The sequence below is a fragment of the Buteo buteo genome, chromosome 8 (genome assembly GCF_964188355.1).
Source record: "Buteo buteo chromosome 8, bButBut1.hap1.1, whole genome shotgun sequence".
Classification (NCBI taxonomy): domain Eukaryota; kingdom Metazoa; phylum Chordata; class Aves; order Accipitriformes; family Accipitridae; genus Buteo; species Buteo buteo.
The window spans coordinates 7171807-7198902 of NC_134178.1; positions in this window are offsets into that span (position 1 = coordinate 7171807).

Genomic DNA, 27096 nt, shown 5'->3' on the forward strand with positions numbered 1-27096 from the left:
AATGAATTAGGAGGTCCTAATGGCCACTATTTTGCCTCTAAAATTAATACTGTGAAATGTTTTCTGGGCTTTTTTGGCCATCTCTCTATCTCCTGTGAGAGGAAGGAGAGGGAAGGAGAGAGCCATGAGTCAACCTGAGATTTTGATTCCTCCATAATCAACCGAATGAAACTGCTTCTACAAATGGTTTCAATGAAATCTTAGAGTTATGGGGACTGTCTCACCTGAGAACGTCTGGCACAGTAAGACAGAAAGAAGAGAGGTCCTTTGAAGATCATGTCTGTGGGTTTTCTCAGGCAAGAAGGAGGAGTGGCTGTCAGCAAAGACCTGATTTCTAAGTACTGCTTAAGTGAAAACGTCAAGCTGAGTCTCCAGCTTGGCACTGCCATTTTTTAAAGGTAGAAAATTGGCATGCACATTTTGCTGGCTGAACTGTATAAAAAGGGTTATTTACCTTAAAAACAACTAGAGTTTATCTCTACCAAGACCCAATCTCTGCAAATACATACATATTTAAAGCTGTGTTCTGAAGTCAGTTGGGCTGCTTTTATGCATACTGCTGAGTGTGCATCCAAGCGTTTGCAGCATGCAAGTATTTATCAGTAGAGAAAGACATACATGTGAGAAAACTTCTCATGAATCATATAGATCTGCTCAAGTTATTGTTTGGGAAAGGCATTATACTGCTCATTTCAAGACACTTTTTCTCCTAATTACAGTTCTAGGCATACTGTCCTTATTAGAATAGCAGCAAGTGGAAGCACTATCAAGAAATGTAATTTTTGGAAGGTCACTTACATAACAGGAAGGCTGAACAATCCTCTGCGGTTTCAGTAACTTATTATTCAGTTGTCTCATGAGAAAAACAAGCAGTTTATCCTTTCACATCCCTGAATATGCAAGCTTTATAATTCTCGTAAGTTCCAAAAACTTACTAATCATTTGGATTTCTAGTTCCCTGAAGCTTAATGGTACCAGACATGACAGTCTGGTACCTCTTCTTTTGCACTACCTCCAGGATTTTGGGGATGAGACGGCACTGGGCAGAGGAATGTTTTTATTCAGTTTAGTCAGGTGAGCACTGTGATGCAAACTGCAAAGTTTACTTCAAGCCCACTACCTCATTACACCTGAATCCCATCTCGTGGGACAGGTGTCAAGATAAAGTGGGTGTTTCCTTCCTCTCTGTGTTGCTCGAGTCCCTTATCACCAGAACAACAGTCAATCCCAAGAGTTCTACAGGGCAGTCGGTCTCTATTTTCTCTGCTAACCAGACTGACTGGCGTTAAAGCAATGCCCCAGCACCAGAGTATCAGGATGTGCGAGATCGCAAGTGCAAAAAGGATAGAGGAATAAAATACCCCACCTGAGGCAGTCATAGTTAATGGAGAGCTACTTGATTTAGCCATGGCCCCTCTGCAACAGCCTGCTCACTCGATACCCTTCCAGGCTGAGATCATCGTCTGCAGATGTAGAGGGAGAGAGGAAGAAAAGTTTCCTGTTCATTCCACATGTTCTCCTACAGGAGTAGAAGCTATTCCATTTATTCTATTCCTCTTGCAAGGTTATCCAGCTGTCTTAGCTGGCCATAGGCAAAACAACATCTCAGAAAATGTCCTAATACACTATACTTTTATGGCCATGAAGACCAGAATGTGTTGTTTTCACCATGCCTGGGAGATGTGAACAATGTATGAAATGACGGTACAGCTCAATATTTCTTGGAAAAGATTTGGATAATTTGAAGTTTAGATTTCCCCACACTTGCAGAAAGTAAAGACCATACATACCCTTTGTGCTTTTGAGTAGTATTCCCCTCCTTCAGAAAAATCACCTTATGAATGAATGACTGACTAATAGCTATAAAAATGAAGCAGAATTTGGCCCTAAAATACTTGCAAGTTTTGCAAATGATTTTATGAGTTTTAAAGTTTAACATTAAGTTCAGCACTAAAGTTTAGCATTAGATAAAGTTTAGCATTTTTGCCTAGTTTTTGTCTGCAGTTGCAATTGTCATAGACTCTCATCACCATTTTGGATTAAGTTAAAATGCTGACTGCAGAACAGTACTTGTTCTTCTCAGGAAGAAATTGAAGGAGTTTGCAATATTCTGAGAAGCTCTTCACTGCTGATGTTACACTACATAAGCTTACATAAAACAAAACCAGGATTGGAGATAACAAGGTGCCTTCCAAACACAGATCACTAGCTGGCCATTACCATCTTGTGAGAGTGATGCATTGCTTCACTAGGAAACAAACAGGAGTTAACTGTATCAATTGTACAATATGTTTCTTCTGAAATAATGTAACTTGAGTGTCTGAAATTGAAAGATCCCACAGAATTTCCTGCATATCCCACATTCTTTATGACATGGCTACTCTTGAAATGTTAATTTCCATTTAACCACTTGTTTTTCCCTCACAGTGACATGTAGCAGGTAAATTTTTAGCATGCTGAATAATCCAGATTCCCTTTAGTAAGTGTTTCAAATTTTGTCTTACTGCTTGCATAATGTGTTTTCTAATTCAAAATACTAATACTAATTTATATAACCTGGAAAGTATAGTTTGCCCATACTTATTTTGGCTATACTTACAAGCAATTTTACAGAAAAGCCAAGTGCTGCAATTGCACATTGGAAAATGGCTCCATTAGCTTACATTATTAGGAAATGCTATGATAGAGCACAGAAAAATTACCAAAAAAGGTGTTAATAGATGCTAATAAATGTTAAAAAATCAGCAGAAGCACAATATAAGTATTAGTCCCCAGGGTGTAAGTTGCAGAAGTATCACCAAAATATTTTAATTTTCAAGGAACTTGTTTAGTATTTGAAATTACTCAACGATTTAGAAACTACTTCTATGAATTGGTCAACTGAATCATGCTGAGGGTTTTGATGCTCCAAGGAGAGAATGAGGATCTAGGAAGACTGAAAAAGCTTTTGATTCATCCAAGAAGGAAAGAAGGTAAGTTATGGGACAGAAATTCTCTTTTAAACAATTGAAAAAGGCAATTTAGTTTTTTTACAAAAATGGTCAGCTTTCACTCACAGGTTCTGAAAGAAAAGTTTGACCTTGTTCCTTTTGGAAACCTAATATGCCACGTTGTTCCCCCCAAAAGTGGAAGTAAACTGAAGCTATGTTTAAGACCCACTAGTATCTGGAAGATTTTTAAACAAATGACATGGAGACTGAAGTGCTCCCACATTTAGGCTATTCACAGTTTCCTAAATAACTTAAGGAAAATTTGCCATGTCAAATCAGTACAATAATCAAAAAGTTTTTATTCTGTAATTTTCAAAGTTTGAACAAACTGAGGTGAAGGAGTGATGCAGACATTTTTTTTTCCAGTTTGACTATCCCAAGCCAAGAATTTAAGTAACTCTGATTTTTCAGTTGCTACAAAACCCAGACTTTTTAGTAAGGTCACTAGGAAGATCATTTGCTGAACTTTTCCGCTGAGATTCACCCCTTAAGGAAATTTCATCGTTGGCCCTGCGACTACACTAACTAGATATCTCTGCAGTTGGAGTTCATGCTGAATACCTCTTTCTTAGATCCCTATAAAAATGACTATGGTCACTGTAAAAGGTAGTTTACTTAATTGCACTCAGACATTTAAAACAAAACATGAATTTTGGTGCTAATGAAGTCAGTGGGAAAGGTCTATCGATTTTAAATCTGAGCAAAATTTTTGATGAATAAGGAAACACGGGGGGGCATGTTGTTGGTGGTGGTGTTTTTAAACTATTCACCTGTCATCTTAACTCTTTTCATTTGCATTCATTTCACCTCATGCACAATATTTCAGAAGTTAACATACTACTATTACTGTCGCAATTTTTATTGCCTCGTGAGTTTTGTTCCTTCCATTTACTTTTGAACCAGTGAGCATAAAATAATATCTTTCATCTTTTCTGTATACCCAGAGAGAGTGGAATAGGGGAATGATTGAGGCTATTTTTATAAAGCTTAGCTTCTTTTCTAAGAACACAGTACATAATTTAGAAAATCTTGCATGAACACTGTATTCTCAACTTATGCAAAACAGTTTGGGTTTTATTGCTTTCTGCAATCAGTGTTAGGTTATTTTTCTTATTATTTATATTATTTTAATGCATGGTGTGAAAGTGACAAAAAAGCTCATAATCTACCCTAGAGTTATTTAGCCTTAAACAATGGTAAGAAAGAGAGCAAAGAGGTGTATAACTATGACATACTGTTTTCCACTTGGATAGCATTTTTCTGGATTCACCCTCCTCTTGTGGTTTGCCTGCGTTAAAAAAAAATCTTGTTTTAGTTCTGTTAGTTTTATGTGAAAAGCCCTTTCTGGTAAAAATTGTGCAGTTTTCCTGATTAAATATTATTTTCTTTTTAGCAAATGTCAGGATCTTCTATTGAGCTTTCTTCAGTTTCTTCAAGGGAAAACTGTTTGCATGACATGAAATGTAACATTATGCTTCTATGCATTCATTCTTGAAAAGACTATTACAAAAATTTTAATCATTCTTAAAAATCTGCACATGAAACAATAAATGGTGGACATGAGCAGGAGGTGAACATACTGTGAAACTTATCCATGTAAATGTTTATATGTATTCATTTACTTCTTACTCTTACCAGGAAAGTGAAGGAAGTCTTATGGTGTGTGTGGTCCGTGAAAGCTGATTGATATTTTCCAACCGTTGCGGAGTATCTGTCAGAAGACAGAAGAAGGAGAGAGAGGAAAGTGCTAGTGGAAAGGAGAATGAAGAATTATATCAAGAATCCTTTTTTCTTTTTAAATCCAGATGAGGTTCAGTAGAAGTGAATATGGCTTTTTTTTCTGGGAAGTAATGGGTATTAATAACAGTGATAGTGCAGTACGAAAAAACACAGGTCACATAATTTCAACTTCAGTGCAGTAGCTTTTGCTGTGAAAGCATTTGATGTCGCTTTATCACCATGAGTATTTAAATCTGAGGACTGCTCAGCTGTCTTATGCCTCTTTTGTTGTCAAGGTTAGAACTGGCTGTTTTTCTTTTATCATACTAGCTATTTCTACATTAATATAATATAACAAAAAGCAGAAGTCCATGACCAGTTCTATTTTTTTCTGTGCAAAACAGTACCCTGAGGATTGTGAAGGACCCAGTTGTATTGACGAAGGAACGATGCCATAGGAGGAAAGGCAAGATATTTTTGTTATGAGCGAATGTGTGTGTAGAAATTCCTAGTACTTCCTACTGTTCCTAATAAAAAATGGGATACCAAAGGGAGATTATTTGTATACTATAGCATGACTGATTTAAATTAGGACAATGTGTTTATGCTACCTATATTATCATGGTTTTGTAAGAGTTCAAAGCTCTGAGTGAATCCTTGCATGCATGCTCAAAAATATGAAGGATGGTGACGGTTGAAGAACCTGTATATGCCTTTCCTCTCAGCTCTGTCCTTGGATATTCTTTGAACAAGCTTTAACAAGAGCTTCAGAAGTAGATTCCTATGGCTTATTCCTTTTTTTGCCAGGAAACAAGTGATGGGTTTTTCACAGTGAAGCCAAAGCAAATAGCAGAGGCTTTTCTTACTTTCGTAAATGCATTTTTGACATTTATTAATTTTCTGAATACAGTTGAAAGAAGCAAGGGAAAAAAGTTATGAAACTAGCTGAAGCCTGCTGCAGAGTAAGTTCAAAATAGGTAGTGTTTTCTAGAAACTCTTTGTAGTGAGACTATACATACGTATATTTTTAAAGTTTACCATTATGTAACTATATATACTGCTGTATATTGCAATCATACATGTATATTAATATTCCTGACTATCAGAATTGGCATACATTAATTTAGTAGCTTCTGTTAATAAAAGATGGACAGGCAGTTTTTAGAGAACTAGATAAGGAAGTAGGCTCCAGGTAGGGCAGGACGCCTCTTCTTTCAGCAGCAGAACTGATACGCAGACATAAGAAGTGTAATTTCCCTTACCTCTCAGTCCAGGCTACAAAGAGACGTCTGCTTATCCCCTGATGCTCCCAGGCATCCCAACAGAAAAAACTATTAAAACTGCTGAAGACCCCGAGTTTGAAATCCAATCCCTGAAACAATATGTTAACATACAGTATATGTTAATGACAGTAAGAGTAGGGGGGAGTTTCAGTTTAAGTATGTATTAACATCTTACACTGTATGCAACTGTATGTAATTAAGTGTCTATAAGCCATGCTGGTATACTACAGGTAGGTATTTTTATTAAGATCTGCCTAGAAGCTATTGCATCAGTTAAAATGAACCAAGATATTGTAAGTGAAATTTGGAAAGCCCTTTCGTACAAGACAGAGTACTTGTGTTTGGAAGATTTCATTACAGTTAGCTTTCTATAGGCAGCATTTGTTATTTGGCCTTTTTTAGGCCAGATGAGCAAGGTAACACGTTCTTAGTCAACCCATTTTAAAGCTATTAGAAACATTTGGATAAGCTTTTCCATAATCCAAGAGTAAGAAAGTTTCCACATAATCAGTTAGAGAGGCACACTAACATCGCTAAGATTTGGAAGGAGGCATATGAATAAAAAGGAAGAATAATTACAGGCACTGGTGGGAACCCCATAATGGTGCAAAAAATGTGTGGAAAGGCCACGTGGGGAAGAGACCGACCGGAGGAATCACCACTATTCAGCTCAGCCCGCAGTTAGACCGGTTTAAGCGCAAAGTGAAACTGGAATGTTATATAGCTGTCATTACCACAATACCTCAAAGCTTCAGTTGCTCGAAGTGTTAATTTTCTCAGTGCTCCCATGAGGTGGGGAGGGGTTATTTCTGCTTCATCGGAGGAGAACTGGGGCACAGAGCACTACATTTTCATAACTGTCAGCACAGCTTATAAGAGCCAAATAAAGTACACTGCAGCCAAGAAGGAGGTTGCTGGTAAAACAGTATCTGCAAGCACTCCTATTGCAAATGCAGCCTTTACTGACATAGGACATTACAGCTCCCCAAACTAAATGATACACAGCAGCTGCATTTACTTTTTTTGGCATCACTGTGCTGATATAAAAAACAATAGCTGAAAAACTACACAAATCCTAAGCGATGTAAATGTGTGGTTTCACAGTCACCTGGTGCCGATTTAGGCTCTGCCTGTCTTATGAATCACAATCCCACCCTTCCCTGTATGCTTTCTGTACATATTCCCATCACCTCCTTTGTGTCGCACTGAGTCATCCCAGACCTTGAGTGAACCAGCTCATTTAATAGGTCTGCCTCAGAAGTCCTCATTTTATTCGTACTCGGGGTTAGCTTTCAGCACGTCGTGACAGTAGGAAGGCAGTGATGGGGGTAAACAGGTAGGGACGGTGGGAGGGTAGGTTGCCTTTTTTAGAAGCGGTACAATCTTAGGTGATCTTAAACTAGCATATAACAGCACTGCTATTTTAACAGCACAAGATGTTTGGATTAGCCAACCCTCATCCTTCCGAATATAGCAACTGACAAGTCTAATGGATCCACTTTGACTTTTCCTCTGGAGAAATAAAACACCTTGTCCAAGGTCCCACAGGATGCCTATGGAAGAGCTACAAACAGAACGGAAATCTTTTGCACTTTAATGCTTGAGACATGCTCTGCAGCAGGCTTAAACTTCTTATGCCATATGTAAAACATTTATCACCCCCTATTTCAGTGTCTGAGGACATTTTGGTGAATTTTTTTTAGAATGTTCATCTACAAACAAAGATATTTGTAATAAATAATACAGCTGGGGAACTCCAATGGCACATGTCCAACAGGCTGCTTAGTGAAAGCACTCTGGTGATAACTTTTGGATTTATTGGCACTCTGGCCTAATTTTGATGCAGAACAATTTTTCAAAATTTTTTTTTTTAATTGTTAGAAAGTTGAATGGCAAACAGGAAACTCATTCAGCTACTGTGTAATGTAGGATGCATCCCTCAAATGCGGTAATGAATCACTTGGGGGAAGAACAGCTGCATATGACTCCTCTAGCATAATAAACCAAGGGTTCATCAATTCCAGGTGCAACAATTTACAGTGTTAATATGTAATAGAACAGAGTGTTGATTTTGATTATCAAGGACTCTCTGAATTACCTAGAAGAAGAACAAGTGGCAACAGAACTGAAAATTTATTTTTGAAACCAGCTGACCAAGGAATTCCAGATTGCTCTGTAAATTACATGGCTTCCCAGACAGAAAAGGAATGCTCTATGTGTAATCACCTACTTTACTAAAAATGCACCATGGCCTTTCTTTTAATCTTGTGCTCAGTGAGTATGGAGCTAAAATGTTTTCCATCTGCTCCTATTTTCCTCAGAAAACGTCACTGAAGTTTCACAGATGGAGGTGCAGGCATCAGGCAAAAGTTACTTGAGCAAAATGATAAAACCAACCCTTTACCAACAAGTTTGAGGAGAAAACAATGGTAGAGCAACCACGAATATTATTTTATAGCTTCTTATTTCAGATGCTAGCAGTCACTGTAAGATATCATTATATTTGTTTTCCATCAATACATTTTATAGTGTTTTTTCCTCTCTAGATTTTCGTTTCCTTGAAAGTAATTTCTAATACTTATGATATACAATAAACACACCAGGGTAGAAGGCAGTGAACTTGCTGTGAGAAGATGTACAGCATCCATGTGATCATACAAACAACTCACCTTCACTAGTCCTACAATGTGAAATATCAAAAGAAGTAAGCAATGAATCACCACTTAAGAACAAATACTGTCAGCAGTAATTGCTGAAAGAACTGCAGATCGGGCAACCAGTGCCCAAGTCTCTTGGGAGCAACCGAAGCTGGATTTTAAAATAAATCAACATTCAAAAGATGCTGAGTGATTCTTAATTGGATTTTCAGATGTTCACCTCCAGGCGTGCTAGGAGGATGGCAATGGTTTTTAGATTCTCACAGAAATCCACTAACCACACATAGACTTCTCTCCTACTATGGCTTGACATCTGGAAGAAGACCAGCAGAAGCCAGTATGTTTAGCTGAAACGGGGGAAACACGGGTTCAAATATCCTTAGAAACAGCTCCTGCCAAGTGCAACCCCCAGTGCTAGGGTCTGAGGCAAGGAGAGGACACTGGCAACTCTTCCTTTACTGGTGTGTGCTGCAAAAGGAGAAATATTTTAAAAACTTTAAGAGTTCAGTAGAACAGGAAACTTTTTTTCTTGTTGCTACTGCTATTCTTGGCTCCTACGGATGCAGAAAAGTACTTTGGATACCTTTCAGATTAAGACTTAAGACTTCAGGTTTTGGGACAAAAAGAAATAAGGTATTTTAATACTCCACAGCGTAATTCCATGTCACAAATGCTCCTACTGGAAGCTTACAGCACTGGAAAAAGTGAGAAGCAATCTACTCCGTATGAGGTGGTCACCACTTTATGACTTCCAAATGATAACACCACCTGCTAATTTGAATAGATGGCTGTGAATCTGATGGATCATATGCAGTAGCAGATGGTGCCTCGTGCTAGACGGCACCTAGACCGTACAGAAGGTAGGGCTAACAGCTTGGGACGCTGGCAGCCGTGGACGAGAGGGAGCAGCATCCGTGGTTTAGCTGCAGGTTGCTGTCCTCGCCGGAGCATCCCACAAAGCTGGAAGAGGCTGGCTGCTCCTCTGGAGTAGCCGGCACTGCTTTATCATAAGGAGCTTCTCCCTCAAAAAGTTGGGGTTTTTTTTCTTTTTTTTTTTTTTTTTCTTTTTCCCATAGCAGGCAGTAGAAAGGCACCGACCAGTCCTGCCCCTGACTCCCCACTGGATCCCAGGAAGCAGACCAGGCACACAGACCACCAGATCGGTAATAGCCCAGCCTGGGCTGCGATGGATGGGCTGCGGGGGTTTTGGTGTGGGCTCATGCCCGGGGTTGTCCCCTTCTCTGCTTTACCCCCCGGGGCAGGGGGAGTCAGAGGGCTGCAGAGGAAGGACTGGTACCCTCGGAGGGTACTTTTTCAAAATTAAAACCCAAAACGCTTTTGTGGTGCTATTTTTAAGGTCTGACGACCGTCACTTTTCTCCGCTCCTGTTGGCAAAGCTCCCCCCACGGTACCCTACACCAGATGCAGACGAGCACCGTGCAGCTGCGCTCTTCTGTCCCTCCACGCTCTGTACGTCTGCTTTGGTGTGACTGATTGGTAAAGAAGGTGGGTAAACAAGCTACATGCCAGCTGAAATTTCCGTTTCATCATGGATATTCCCAGCCGGACAGATGCTGCCAGAGGCTGAGTGTTTTATGCTGCCTAAGCACCGATTCAGGGGAAAGGATATTGCCCTATTTATTTGCTTTTTAAATAGCTTTCAAATTTAAAAGCAGTCTGTTGATTATTTTTAAAGTGCTCAATGAATGCGAATTAAGTAATGCAAAAATAATTTCACATTGTTAGGGGACTTCAGTGTGCACCAGGGATAGTGGGCATATAGTAAATTCATTTGACAAAACATGTTCAAAACCAACACAGATAATAAAATATGGTCCCTGCAATTCCCAGACTTCACTCTAAGACATTGTTTTGATAAACAATAGTGCTACTTAGATAAAATATTGTCTGTTTTAAGTTCAATATATAGCCAAAATAGAAGTTGTTACTGGTAGAAACTTAATTTTATAGTTATTTTTGTTTAAAAAAGAAGACAGGACAAGATTGGATATAATGGCATGCCCTTATGGGAACACCTGATGTGTAGACTATTAAGAGTGAAGGCATGTTTATGGTTATCTTTTTACATATATTTTATGTCCCACTTTTATTTTCATTTTTAAAAAATGTCATGGATCAGCTATCCTGATTATAACTGACAAACTCCACGGCTGTCTCTTTCCTTTTATTATTTTATTATATAATCATACAACTAATTGTTCAGCAAGTTTGCAATAACTGAGATGCACCTGAAAGACAACCTTCCAAACCACATAATGTGAACATTCTTGGTACCTGGCTATCATTTTTTATTGCTGCTTCTTCTTTCAAGGTGGTGGTTAATTCAGGCCCACCCACCAGCTTCTTTGCAAGCATATTGATGTAAAAACTTGAACTTGATTTTATCTAGCATGTCCTAAAATTAGTAAATATCTGTTTTGAAGCAGCCTAAACAATGGCATCATTTCCAGCACATAGAAGACTGAGTTCAACCCAAAAGGGTCTATGAGAAATTTTACCAGAAAAACAAAAGAAAGTCACGCACGAGTTCAATAGCATTTAGAAAAAGACTTGGAGAGGAAAAGATGGAACTATAGCCTAAATATTTAGATTAAAGAGAAAATATTGATTCTAACTTCTGACCTAAACCATTTTCTTATGAAAGGCTATCCGCAAGGGAAGGGACACTACAAGGGAGAGACACGTAAGAATACCAAGAGGAAGCCACATGTGGTAAAAGGAAGAAAAGGGTTCATACTGGGATGTTGAACATTGTATAATCAAAGGCAAGACCCCAGTACATTTATTTTTGGCAAGGATCATACCTTCATTTGTTGCCCAAGGAGCACTTTCCTCTCGTTTCCAGCCAAGCCAGCTCCGTTCAGCTGGGAGCTGCGGGGATGGGCTGCAACGGATGGTTTTGGCATGTCACCCTGGCCCCCAGTGTGTCCCCTGGCCACTCCCGTGACGGTGGCTGCAGCCCTGTCCCACCAGCGCTGCCCTCCATCCCTCCATCCCGCTGCCTGCCCATCACCAAACCCGTCAGACCGGTCGCTGGTACCACGACCTCCAGCAGTCCAGAGCCCGTCCACAGCATCTTTACCAAACAGGCAAGCCCAGCCTAGCGCCGTGCGTGGGGGCACACAGGCTCCTGACAAAAACTAAATACTGGGGCTAATGTGGGTGCAAGATGTCCACAGCTGCGCTTTCTCCAACGCTGACAGCAGACTGAAAGGGTTTCCTCACCCAGCCGTCTCGGTTGCTACCCAGAGCTTTCTTATGCCAACCAGCCTGCTTTGAGCCACAAGCAACGTGCACTCTGCTTTCACAGGTAATTTAATTCAGAAAAAGGTGAGTTCTACTCTACTAAATAAAAATAGGAAGTAAATAGGAACTGTACCTCTCAGGGTCCACATGAGTCATTAATTCATTGCTTAGCTCGGTTTTGGATGCTTACTTTAGCTTCCTTACATCTCAAGCTTAGCTTAGTTCAGTTTATTTCTTACCTTATTGATTCTTTGGTTAACATAACTTCACTTTGCAGATATTTCCTAGCACACTGAGGCATAAGAAGTGGTTCATTGCAATCAAATATGATTACCTACAGCAGACAGGATGGTAGGTCCTGAAAATGTGTGTTTGCTTGGTTTTTAAGGGATTGAATTAAAGAATCATAGAATAGCCAAGATATTGGAAGTGACTTCAAAAGATATCTGGCCCAACCTTTTGTGGAAAAGGGAGCCTAGATGAGATTATCTAGCACCTTGCCCAGTTGTATCTTGAAAACCTCCACCACATCCCGGCAGGGCTTGTTCCAGTGAATGATTGTTCTCACTGAAAAAATGTCTTTCTTATACCAAGATGAAACCTCTCCCAGTGCAACTTGTACCCATTGCCCCTTGTCCTCTCCACGTGGCTCCTTGTGCAGAGCGAGCCTCCATTCTCTTTGTGGATGCCCTTTAAGTACTAGAAAACTCTGATAAGGTTCCTCCCAAGCCTTCTCTTCTCTAGGGTGAAAAGATCGAACTCCTTCAGTCTTTCCTTACAGGCAGGTTCTCCAGCCCTTTGATCATCTTTGTGGCCCTCCTTTGAATCCCTTCCAGTCTGCCCACATCTTTTTTGAATAGCGGGAACCAGAACTGGACACAGTCCTCCAGGTGCAGCCTGACAAGTGCCGAGCAGAGGGGGACGATCACGTCTCTATCCCTGCTGGTAGTGCCCCTGTGGATGCAGCCCAGGACCTGCTTTGCCTTCGTCGGTGCAGCAGCGCACCGCTGGCTCACGTTCAGCTTCTTCTCCCCCAGGTCCCTCTCAGCAGGGCTGCTCCCCAGCCACATCAACCCCTCGCCTGTACTGGGCTCTGGGGTTCTGTCGCCCCGCGTGGAGGACCTTGCGCTTGTCTTCGTTGAACTTCACACAATTCTTGCTGGCCCGCTCTTCCAGCCTCTCCATTAGCCCTGAGAACAGAGAGGCTGCTCTGGATTCCAGTACTAGAAGCAGTTTGTACTGGGAATTGTTTGTGCCCTCCGTCGATGAGCCCTGCTGGGGTGGGGTATGTTTGCAGCCTCAGTCCACATAATGGAAAAGAGATTAATTTATCAAGCAAATGGCCACAGTGTAAATCAATGCCTGTGTTATTTCAATTCCTTTCAAAGTCTGGGACCTACAAAGGGAGAGTCTCTAAAGTACTGTGCTTTGCGGATCTCTCTCTGACAGTAGGTGTTTTGCAGGAAAGTTAAGGGTTAAGTCATCTTGCCTCTGCATTATCTGAAGCATAAACAACATCTAAAAGAAAGGACATCTGACATACCTGCTGCAAATAAAATAATTCTGTCACAACATTGCCCATCTTAAAACTTCTCTACTCCTTCCAAATCATAGCAGGATCCAAAAGGAAACAAGTTTCAGACTCTGTAAAATTAAATTCATGGCCTGTTTAATGGCATATAAAACTTATCAGATTTATGCTTTAAGTCACAGTATAGAAAGAATAATGAACCTACAGTGAAACACACCATCCTCAGAAATAGTAAGATTCTTACTTGTCCTAAAAACTGGCAGGGTGTCATCTCATTTTTCCATTCTGGTAGAAGCAGGCAGAGGATTAAAACAAGGAGAAAAACAATCTTAAGTAAAACCGATATGACTCAGGTCTCAAACCAGAGACAGATCAGTTATCTTGTGACACCATGCTGGAAAGGCTGGTAAATAGAAGCATGTTAAACCACTGTTTAGTGCATGAACCTTGGGCTTGCAAAAACTGTCAGTCTCCAAAAATTTCTGTCTCAGCCTAGTATCTTCCTCAGAATATCATTTATGCTATGCTTATCTTTGTTAGGCTTAGGAAAGCCAATAAATAGCTTAAAAGAAAATTTATAGGGCATCAAGGTAATAAATATAATTCATCATCAGTTTATGTACATGTACCCCTTTCATCCCAACTGGGAAGGCTAAACTCTTCTTAGTTAGTCAAACGGTTTGCAAGCACTGACATCCTGTTTGCTGTTCGAGTCAGTTCAGATGCAGCGCTGAATTTTAGGATTAAATGTGTCCATTACAGAGGTTGCTGTGGCAACAGCTATGCTTTAAAACTGAAATGCTTGTTTCATTATAGCCTCCCTTTTCATTTTCTGGTTGTAGCCAGTAACCATTTCATCAGGCCAAGTGTTTGGAATATGCCCAGAAGACTGATTTAATTTCAGTAGTTTACATAGCATCCCTCCAAGCATCCCTGAATTCTGTGCTTTGTTTTGAATATAATGCAATATACCCCTGGCCTGTGCATACCGACTTCATTTGTACTATATATTTTGATACAATGTTTCACGTAGAGTCCAAAATTTAAGCTCGGCTTGTTTTATAGACCTCAGTTCAAGCAGAAAGCTTGAAAAACTTTGAAAAAGAAACAAACCTGAACAGTTCTGAACCGATTTTTCTTCTGACTGTAATGTCCTGGCTGTTTCGGAAGCCCCTGAGAAAATCAGATAGGTAGCTACTGCTTGGACTTCAAACCTTGCCGCTTACCTCTGCTGGTAAAAAAGCGTTTCAGCGCTTTTGCTGCTTGAAAATCTCTTTGTGTTATTGGCACTCATACCATTAATGGTTCTCTTTTCCCTCTAAAATCAGCTAAATGCAAACAACTTCCTTCGATTTCCAGCTGCTAACTCAAGCAGTGTCTCCAGGATGGCTAACCGGGAAACGCGACATTTTAGCGGCATTTCAAACTAGCAAAATCTCGATGATGAAAATTGCAGCAACTCCCCCAGACCTTCCAAGTAAAGCCTGGCACAGGCAGTCCCTGGCATGCCAGCAGGGTTTGGTTATAGCTATTCCTGTGTACGTTTAGCTGTTTCCATTCGTTCTTTCCTTTCCCCTTCTTCTTCCCTCCCTCTCCTACGGCAATCTGCCAAATACCGCAGCTCGCTGGCTGCTGGGAAGGCACGGCTAGCGCAGGCTGGTGAGCCCCAGCCATCCCGGCCAGCTCCGCCACCGGCTGCTGCAGCTACCGGCAGCGTTCCCAGGGCCGACAAGCTGATGTAAAGATTTGTCACCCATCTAACAGGACAGAGGCAGTACCTCCAACATCCCAAGAGCCGAGCCGGCTCCTTCGGTGAGCTCCAGAGACCCTTCTGCCAGTACTCCTGTGGTGAAGACCTGGGACGAGGGAGCGCCAATGACATTCCTTACCGCGTCCCCCCGAGCAACATTCATGTCATTAATTCTTTGTCAAATGCGAGGAACATTAAGAAAAATAATCCCATCCAGCCTCATTAATTTGCCAATCTTTGTATGAAATTATTAATCATACTCATTCCAAGTGCCTCTTATTTCAGATTGAACGTTATTTCTAAACCGCTCACATTCTGCTGATAAAAATATTACATTGTGTTTCTTCAAGATGACTGGTTCCAGCAAATCTACCAATAACTTCTTAATGAAGTGATAGTTTTTTAATACGTCTTAATCTAAGCTGTGCTAACATTTCAGTGTGAGAGGAATTAATTCAGGAACTTCAGATACGGTTTTCATTTAAACAAGGTGAAGTGAATGATCCAAGATTCATGCATCAACACGGTTTTCTACCTAAAGAGGAATTTTACAAGATCAGATTTCACAATAGTAAGTTTCTATTTTATTGTTTATTTACGTTGAAGAAACAGAAGCTATCCATTAAAAGGATATATTCGCATTTTTTGTCAGGAGCTTGTTCACAATGTCCTCACTCTTCCGTTTCCTTCCCCTGAACAATGCTCTAGACATGGCTGATACACAGCTATGGCATTCACAGGCATATTAAAGTTATTTACAAAATTGTTGGAGGCAGAGAAAGTCTGAAGTACATGCCCCAGAATATATTGCCTTCAGAAACTCCAGTTATAAAGTCATTTCCTCTAGTTTAATCAGAGCCCTGAAATGTTTCGAATGGCATTGTATAAACAAAGCAAAATATTAAACAACATCCTCCCTGTTTCCCTCAGCAAGTGAATAACTGCGTATTTCCCAAGGGAGAAAAGCTCCGTAAGACCTGAAAGAAAATGAAGTTAAAGGATTACAGTATGACCTTGAAAGAATAACTGCAATCAGGGTATTGCCACATTTCATTTCAGCTTCAATTAAAAACACCTTGAAAACTGAAAAAATAAGCTTTGTGGCTCACAGCTGAGTGCTTGCAACTTAAAAATACTGTTGCATCCCACTTTGACCTGTTCAATGGAAATATTATCACCACAGTCTATTAATTCAGATATCTGATCTGTATTGTGAGAGGAAAAACAGTTTCCTCTTTCCTTGTAAGATGGTTTTATCAGATGATAGAAGAAATGTCAAGGGAAGAAAAGAAAACTCTACAGATAAATAGAAAGAACCTTCCAGGAAAGCTCATGTGTAAAAATAGTTTTGGGAAACAGCAAACCCCACAGGTTTCAGCTCTGTTCAGTGGATCCAGCCTGACACACACTCTCTCATCAATGCAAACAAAAGAAAAAAAAAAAAAACAGCAGCAAAAATATTTAGCTCAGGTGTGAGCCATCAGTTCAATTTCTATGCAACCAGTATGGTTCCAAAGCCATTTTTCTCATCAAGGAAATCCTGAGCATGTTGCTTTCATATTCTTGAGTGTAATTCTCATGTGTGTCAAAAAATAGAAGGGAACTGGCTACATGGTGCAGCATAGCTGATACTAATGCAGCCTCTTAATGTTTACTTTTTTTTATTAAAGGAAAATCTGCCAGAATGTTACAAGGAAAATTGTAAAGGGAAGTTATCCTTTGCCAAAATGTATCTCTTCTTGTAGTGGCTATGAATAAATTTACAACGGTGAAGTGGGAAAACAAAGGCAAAATATAAAAATACAATTCCTTGTTATTGTTGGAATTCCCTGCATTTCTTGTTCATGGCAGAGATAATATTCTTTTAATACACAAAAATTAAATTAAGTATACTGTTAGAAACAGGTAAACAAATCTGTGTCAATAAAGAAAACCCCAGCTTCAAGACCACTGATCTCAGTTAGTGAGCTTGATTTCAGGCAGTAGGCTTTTGTTCTCACCAGGAGTCAGTGAGGAGGTTGCAGTACACATAAAAGATAAACAAGCTAGGATGCAAGACCAGAGCTTTCTGACGACACATAATTTTCACCCACAATTACTACTGCGATTGCTGACAATTATTATTATTGCTCATGTCCTCAAAGATGAGCTGTATATTTACTCATATACGTCCCACCTAAGGATGTGTAAATGCAATGCAAGTATGGATATACTACCTTATTAAATGGTGTTTTCTGTTTGGGGGAATGGTAAACAGTCACCTTTTACAGTTCTCCTTCAAAAAAAAAAGTATTTAAGAGAGGGCAATTATGCTTTTCTCTTTAGGAAAAACTGCCAAGTCCCTAATCCAAGATGAGCTGGATGTAAAGAAGTATAGTTAGTACAATTTCATACACAGACATCAATAGTATGAACCCACTTACTGCCTTCCTTACAGCCAGCTGAAAGGGCTCCAAGGTAAAGATGTCCTGTAATGTTTCTTGTGGGGTTTTATGAGTGCCTTAAAGAAAAATAGCAGGCATGCAAACTAAACACAGACGCTTTTTCAAAGGGAACAACTCTGAATGGCTTCTTCTGAACATGAGTAGACACTCAAGAAACAGAAAGAGTAATCTGTGTTGCAGACTCCTAACTCAGATAGCCCTGGACAGTTAAGTAAATGTTAACATTCATTTATATCATTTAAATAAAAATTATCTAGGATTCTACAGAGAAAAGCTCACCTTCCCCACTCCAGCTATCCATTCACATCTGCAGAGACACCAGTGAGTCACACAGCAATTCCTTACATCATGCAGAGCGCCTCACAAAACCGTTTAGTCCGGTTACAGGCAAAATGTTTTCTTCCTGCTGTCTAGAGAGAAGATAACTTATTTCAATATATTTTCACACATACAAGGCCTTTTCTGTGCTGTCATCTTCCCAAAAGCTCCTGCCCAGTGACACTTAACAAGCAAAGCATCGTAGAGTGACCGCCTGCACATTCACAAACCGGTAACAGAGAACATCATTAAGTGGTATTTCCTAAGATAAACCTTTGTTTATGGGTTTCAAGGAAACTTATTGTGTGTATGTCAAAGTTGTCTACGTCCTCACAGCTGTTTACTGGGCTTGGAACAGCAATGTGTTGGGCTGATGTGAGCAGGGCTACCCTTCTTCTTCGTATTAATGAGCTGCCTTAGAAGTTCTGCAGTGATGGGTGACTCACTCAGCACTTAGATGTCACAGGTGGGATGCGTCAGATTAAATGTAGAGCTTTACAGCTGAGCTTTTAGGCCATGAATTCTCAAGTAAATGTCGAAAGTAAGTGACAGCAATTGGCCCCCAAAAGCGTCACTTCTTTCCTTGGACTAAAAAGAGAATCTACTTTGTAAACCTCTAAAATAAGTAAGATGAATCCTGACTGATTTCAGTAAGGGTATGTTTCTTTTTATCATCTCACACTTGTCTTTACACTTGCAGATGACCTGAGTGTGATACTTAGCTGCCTCTGGATACCTTTGTTTGAGTACTGGAGCCAGAGTACCTTCATTAGCCTTGCCCTCTACCAAAGGTAATTAGCCCAGGTGGTTCAAAACCACAAACTACAAACATAGCCTTTAGGTCAGCAGATTCAGTGGCTATTTCAGAATCTCTGAGGCAACTAAGAATTTCATAGATGTGGTCTTGAAGCCATTTAAAATCCTTCTAGTTACTGCTAGAGTAAAATATTAACTTTCAATACAGTTACCTGAAAGGGCTGAGGGGAAGAAGTAGCTGCTTTTAATAAAACACTAAACAAGGAACCAATTTTTATTAATGTTTTGTGTGTGAAAATTATGATAGCATTGAAATGATCTTCTGCCTGCCTTTGAGGATAATAAAAAGCACTACAGCAATTGCAGAGTACTTGAGGTATTCTCTCTCTGCTCTGTGATTTTTCATTTCACAGACACTTACGAATTACCACAGTTATTTCACAGCTTCAGTACCTCTCCTCAACAACATTACACAAGGAATATAATTTCTAACCCCTCTGGTATCATGGGGGGTGTGCACTTAAAGAGAAGGGGGTTCTAGGTATTCCTTAATATAGTGGTATAGGGTTAACCTGGAGTACAAAAGAGTTTGAGAAAATATTGGTATACGATAATGCAGCACAACAGTAGAGGTTGTCTTTCTCATCAGAAGTGGGCGTCAGACTCGAACCCAGAAATACAATAAAAAGATTTCTTCTCAAGTTAACCCAGATGACTAGGTCACTACAGCAGTCTTTTGATGCAATTCTCAGCTAGAATAAATGGGCAGGATCTACTGCAATCCACACCTCCTGGTTTTTGCTCTCAGCAGTGGACCTGGCCCTCGTTTCTAGATTAATGTTATATTGTGTAATCAAATCTTTTGTATCAGGTAATCCTTTACCCAAAGGGAATGTATAAATCTCACATCATAGCAATGCCATAAGGAGAAAACAAATTTGACCCATAACATCTCAAGCAGAACACCAGCATACCCACACTAAGAGCAGGAGGGAGTTCACAGCAGGATAAGATACATAAAAAAGAGGAATATTGCTAGGATTAGATTTCTGCCCAGGATTCACTTCTGCTAAATGAATGTATTGCAGCAAAACAGAAAGAAAGTCTCACTCATGTATTTGCAGGAATTTCTTTTTAATCTGTGGCGAGGGAGTCAATGGTCAAGTACCTTTCCACCAGCCTACATAAGGGTTTTTGGTAGCTCTGAAATTAGAGACTGACTGAGGTGAGAGAGGGGAAAGAGCTCTACTCACCAGTGCTGGTTAAATGAAGACCCAAGAGCATGCTCTAGCTCACACGATGGAGTTTGTTTGTGGAGCTGCTCTCTTATTAGCTTGGATATTAATAAAACAAAACACATTCTGACTCAGAAGCCTCCCTAATGCTTGGAAGCTGGTTTCTCAGATGAATCCAATATTCATGAAAACATAACCAACACCGTGGCTTATGAAGTTTGCATTTTCAAAATGCTTAAATGGCTTTTCTTTCTTCTGGTGGACCAGATTTACAGACATTTTCCTTCAGCTTCACTGCATTGTTCCTGTTACCAGTAATGGAACAGATCTTTAGTTAAATCCTTTTAAGAAGGTCTTTTCTTAGTCAGTTTTCTGTTAAATTTAGCATAGATGCTTTAAGGTAGCCATTTCCTTTGAAGGTCAGCAAAAATATTCCTAAATCTTCACTTTCTACAGAGCTCACAGTAATTATATTGAAGTTCTTGTTTGGTAAGAAATAGTTGTGGGAATTTGATAGCTTAGGGAACACTCTTAGGTCTTCATTTAACCAACACTAGTTAATACACCTCCTGCTCCCACCACCTCAGACAACCTCTGATTTCAGCGCTACAAAAGACCCTAAGTATATTGGTGAAAATATACTTGATCATTGACTCACTGGCCACAAAGGTAAAAAAGAAATTTCTCCAGAAACTGTTTGTAGATGACTGGTAGGATGATACTTTTGAAAAAGACACCTGGAACTTCACAGCTGGGGGGGGGGGGGGGGGGGGGGAAGAAAAAAAGAAAAATATCCACACAAGTCAGGGAAACTTTCAGGAATATACAGATGCATTAAATGAGCCTAATTGTATACAGCCAAAATAAGTATTTTTCAGCTGCCTTGTTTTGAAACAGGTTTTACTTAAAAGTCATCAGGACAGACATTCCTAAATCTTTAAAAGAATGAGAAGTTAAAAAATTACAAAACCTAAAAGAAAGGCAAGAAATACCTAAAGCAAACAGTAAAATTGATGGAGCAATTAAAGCTTTCTGCCTATACCAAATTATAGGCCAAGCTGAGACAATAAGATCTTGTTTGTAATATGGAAAAATGGGCACCCTGGAGCAAAGAAAATGGATTTTAGTTAGTTAATTGGAGCAAACGTTCCCATATAGCATTCTTTGTTTTCTGTGATTTCTTTATGAAAAGATTCTGGAGCTGAAGGTCTCCATACAGCATATCAAATTCAACTTCAGTAGGTATTGCCTGAGAATGGACCACTTGAGAAACATTTACCTCACATTTGATTGAAGCTTGGGAGAACTTTTGTTCATTAAAAGCTCAATTAATTTAGTAAAATATGACTTTTGCTTCAAAAGCACAACTACTTGTACTGGAATGAACAAGTTGTCAATTAAGTCCTTATACCTTTGTCAATACAATGGTAGATTGTTTTAGTTTTCTGACAAAGTGATATTTTCAATAAATATGGAAACAATCATACTAAGTACTATGAGAACATAATTCTGGAGAAAATTAGTTAATAAGTAATTATCAGAGCTAATTTTCTTTCCTGAACATGAACTCCACATATATTTATATTTACAAAAAGACAGCTGATTTGTACCGAAGCCTGAAAATTTTGAAAGCAAGTGTCTTTTGATGATGCAGCTTCCTTTCATATCTAAGGTCTGATGATTTCCTACTGGGAAAGACTGGACCATGTTGATTCCCCCAAACACTTTGCTAGAACTGGAGGTACAGCAAATATGAAGCAATTTTCATATTAAAACAAAGACCATGGAAAAGGGACAGGGTAGGGAGCACTCATAGCCCTCCTCCTCCTCCACACTAACATCGCTTTCAGAGCTTCTTAAAGAAAGAACACCACACAAAAAAATGTCATCAGGGAAGCTACAGTGAACGGCTGGCAAACTAAAAAGCAACTATCATATGAATTATGGATTCTAGCTAAATCTCTACCACCAACCATTAGCAGACAACCAACCAACTGAGTAACAGATACAGAGAGGGGAAAAAACAAGGTGCAGTCTGGTTTTCTGCTTGTTTTTCCTATCAATGTGCATATGGGAACCACCTTTTTAGCAGTCTCCTAAAAGAAAACACCAAATTGTGAGCGCTAAGGTAGACTCTGTGCCATATTTAGTGCATTTAAGTTACGGAAGCAAAGACGTCTGGGCTGTCGCTAGGTGATATTTTGTTCAACAGAAAGCTGAACACAAGAACACCTGCTGTCTAGAAACTGGCATCAGAGAACCTTGCAGACATGCAAGGACATGCAAATGACAGATAAGGCAAAGGGGGAAAAATTATGGTGGTAATTGGCACCACTTTGTGGCACTGACATTGCACATTTTAGGGTAAGAAGCAGCAGTCTGCTGCAGCAGCCAAACAGATCCACTTTTCTCCATTTGGATAAAGTCACCCCCAAATGGCCACAATCCCATTGGAAACAGGTGATGTGCCAGAACACAGGGAGATAAAGGGCAACGAGTTTGACATATTTGCTTGCAGGTAACCTCAGGCAGGCAAGAAGCAGAGCAAATTAGGGAGGGACATCTGGGGACACAGCAACAGCAGGTCCCAGGTGTCAACACTTCCCAGGAATGGTGGTTGGTGTCCTGGAGCAGTTGGCAGTCTCAGGCCAGTCGCACAGTGTCACCTACTGCTTCTTTCAGTTTTCTTCACGATAGCTCGTCATACCAGATCCGGTCGTCGTTACTGCTACCGCTACGTAGGCATGGCTGGGAAAAGGGTGCGTGCTTAGCAGGTGAGAACAATTTTTGGGCCAAGTTCAAGTCAGATACCAAACCCAGCAAAGAGACTCCCTGCTTCGGAATAATTTCTGTGCAATGTGTGGCTCACTTCAAGACCGCGTCAACATCAATTTCCAAAATTACCACAATTACCAACAACAGCCAACAGTAATTATTTGCAAAACTAGATGAAGTGGTTTGGGGAGCGTAAAACTGAAATGTTCTTTGAAACTAATGTAAACTTGACATGTTGTAAATTGAACAATTCAGTGCTGTGACAAAAGTCTAATCTAATGTAAAGAGGGGGAAAGTTTCCTCTTGTCTTTCACCCCCACTAGACTGGATTGCCAGTCTTGCTCTTGTTTTGTGCTCCTAATGACCTAAGCAGGGCAGCTGAACAAAAGAGTGAAATATCTGCAGCAGATAAAAGTTGGCTTGTAGGATGGTTTCAGGCTTAAGTGAATTATTTATCAGTGACTCAGCACATTCTTCTATGAGAAGGAATAGTGCAGCAATTACAATGGGTACTGGCTTATTTTTGCATCCAGGAAAAAACGTCTGATTAAGATAAGCAGTTAGAAACAAAGTTACAGCTTACCTCCAAAGCTATAAATAATGTCTGCAAATGAACATACTGGCAATGTTCCTTGAAGATATTTTTAGATGCCTTATACTATCACATTTAATCTGAAATGTATTATACTTCAGTCAAGAATACAAAAGGGTTAATAGTATTAGCTTCCCTTAAGTTTGCTGTCCTATTTGTATTTCTGGGTGAGGGTAGAACAGGGTAGGAATATCTTATATAATGTTTAGTGTGTTGTAGAAATAGCATGGATAATCCCAAAATAAAAGTTACTTTGAATTTTGCTTTCCTTTCCCCCATCATACCAAGGCTGCTTGAACACAGGGCAGCATAGAAGGATACAGATACTCCAACACAAGTCACTCCTTTTCAATATTAAAATGGAAAGTCTTATTGTTAAGAATTATGGAGGCTTTTAACCATGGATCATACATGCTTTTAACTTCTATGATTGAATAAAATTATTCCCTAGGTACTGAGATACAGTACTTGGCCTCCCAGACCTAGAATTTACATGAGGTTTCTTTTCAAATGGGCAAAGCTGCTTCTGTTTTATCATTTGCTTCAAGAGCAAAGCAAAAAAAGCTCAAGGCATTGGCTTTGCATTTTTGAATTGTATGACACAGGTACAGGACAGTTAAATGAGAACTCCAAGAGCCTCTCGTGCCACAGAACGGCAGGTAAGGAACTTGCCTACACTCAGACCAGTTCGCACTATGGGAGTCTTTTTCCATGGGTCAGGTAGTCAAGCAATAATTAGGTGTGGCTAAGTATGCGAGCCCATTTCTGCTGTCTTACCTCAGAAGGTGTTCAGATTAATTCACGTGGTGGTACAAAAAGAACTGGACCTTGTTCAGGAATGTTTGCTGAAGGGATCCCAAAGTTATTTGAAATACCGATTAACAAATAAACTGCCCTGTGTCTCAAGGCTGAAGGGCCAGCTTCACTCCCCTCACTGGGATGCTGGATGTACCTGGTACTGACATTACAGCCATGACTGTAGAAAACTAACACTGCTGCTGGTCTCCTGTGAGCCCCAGTAATGTGGAGCTTGGCACCACCAGCTAAATCTGCTTGGAAAAAAAGTGTTAAATCGGGCAGCAATAAACCTCATGTTCTCAGGGTGAAGACTACTACTGTATCCAACCAACTCATTTAAATTTACCTTGGGCATATCAACTATTGTGATTGTAATGTACGCATGCCTTTGTTTTTTCACCATGCTCAGCAATCCAAGATCAGAAATTTTGCAGTCAGGAGCAAGAAACTTCCAGCAGTGCTTCTGACCACACACCACGTTCCCAAACTGACCATTTGACCAGCACAGTCAGATGGAAAATTCACCCAAAAGAGCCAGATGGCAGTTGATGCTCTGAGCAAGACTCGGATATTTTATGTTTCCACCTAGCCTCTGACACCAGCTGCAGACATGCAGAACAAGCTCCTGTTCACAGGGAACAAAATGACAAAGAGAAAAATGTGGTGTAGGGAGGTGCTCACATCCTCTGTCACCATTCAAGAACAGCACTTCCTTGCAATAGGTTATACAAACATATAGGAAAAGAACACATCTTTTTCCTGAAAAGCTTATGACCTAAAAAGCCAAGACAAAGACAGGGAGAATAAAAAGATGCCGAGAGAGGTGAAGTGATTTATGCAAGGAAGTAGTAACAGTGTTGTTCCCAACATATTTTAAGCTTGCTGGTTTTGTTTTAGACCTGAGGAAACAATTGTATGCCCACAGTTTGCCCCTTTTCTGGTTTAGTAAAATCTATTTCTCTACATATAAGAAAACTTTTCCATATAAACCTTGCCCTAACCAATTAGCTAAAACAGTCCAGTAAAGTCAGGCAGGGATCAAAACCTTTTTTTGCTTATACTCTAACACCATATCCATAGCTTCCCACACTAATCATGTCTTTCAAGACCCTGGAAAGATACTACCAGGGAATGAATTTATACTGGGACTTGGACCTCTTTTTCCAATGAAACCAACTGTTCAGGGGACTCTGGGTGTAGGGATGGGGGCTGTTTACAAGTGTTAGTATCTGAATTGTGGTGAATTATATGCCTAAAGCTACCCAACATAGAAGGATTCAGCTGTGGACATAAGAGAAAGCAGAGCTAAGCTCACACGTGAGAAACAAATAGATGAGTAGGGCACGCTCGAAGCAGGCAGCGATTAAATCTGTTTTCAGCCTGGGCTTTCTCTCCCTGCTCTGGCGTCTGGTGGTCCCACAGCTACTGTAGTGATGGAGATTGTGTAGGCACGCTTCGAACTAGCCAGTTGGGGCACTTGTTGGCACTGTAACCACAGCAGTACGGAGCTCAGCATGAGCTAATCTCCTTAGCATTTACCCGGCTTCTCAGGTGGGTTTTACAGCTAACGGTGCTCCTTCATCTACCAGCACAGAGCTATAAGCAGCAGGGAAACTAGTTTAAAGCTAGCTTAGCTATATCCTCTTGTACTGTCGTCATTGCTTCAGAGAGGTAACTTGAGACAAGCTTGACTGCAAAAGGTGTTCAGCAAAGTACTGTGAAAATCGGAGACCTTTTAGGAGCTCTAAATCAGGTCTCAAAAGCCTGGAGTGTTGCAAAAAACCAAGTTAGGGCCCCAAGAAGCAAGAGGAGTATACAGGGAAATTACTAGTGGGATTATGTGGAATTTCTTTAAAGCACAATGGTGCCAAACCCCAAAACTGCCATGCGTGAAAACGGTAAACTAACACCAACAGAAGAGTTGAATCACCCAGACAGAAACTATGAAATACTACAGTAAATGCAAGGATTAAACAAATGAATCAATAACTTTGTAGATTACTTTGCACAGCCTAAAGAAAAATGAGAACAATAGGGAGAAATCACTACATTTCCTTTTAAGTAATACTTGGGGATAGAGCTGGTGAGGCAGGTATCCATAATAAGGTCAGCTCTTTAACTAAGAGCCCAGTAAACCTTGCTAGCAGAAATAAAAGACTTATAATCTTACACAGTGAATTTTGCAAGAATTGCTGGATAAAAATCAAATTAAGTCAATCAATGATGAAAAAGGGATTCCCAGGGAAAACTTTTTTTGGGGTGGGTTTTTCATTGTTGTTTTTTAAGTGCAGGAGAACCAACACACATCATGGGGGGGAAGCCTATTAAGTGATCATGCCAAGTACCATTGGCTCAGAGGACAACATTGTGTTGATATGGTGTATTACCTTTTGGTTTACGAGCCAGCTTAAAAGAAGCTTTGCACAAAATGCTTTAGGATCTACACTGAATTAGGATTGACTTGTTTAATGGCCACAGCAGAGTAGAAGAAAAAGAATGAGTCAGATAAATGGAGGACCACACAACCAGAATTACATTTTACAATACCATTTTGTACCTGTAGAGTACTCCAACTTGCAGGCAATGCCAGTATTAGGTTTCAATTGATTTTTACATGCTGACATGCCACTTAGCTACTAAGGGCACCAGACTCTGCCGTACCAGACATATTCCCCTATGTGAGATTTGTAACGCTCCCAATTAAGTGAACTATACTGCATAGAAAACTTCTGAGAAGTCGTCACAAATCACCCATAAGCCAGAAGCCTTGAATATTAAAAATGGTCCTTTCAAGATCATTCACTATGAGACATTAATTTACAACAAATCATAATTCCAGCATCATTAGGGAGCAAATATTCAGTAGGGACAAATAACTTACTTCATCTGACAAGCCACAAAAACACTACACCATAATTCTGGAATACATTTCCACATTCTCTCCTAAATCCCATTAAGTAGATAGGTTTCACAGGATGACT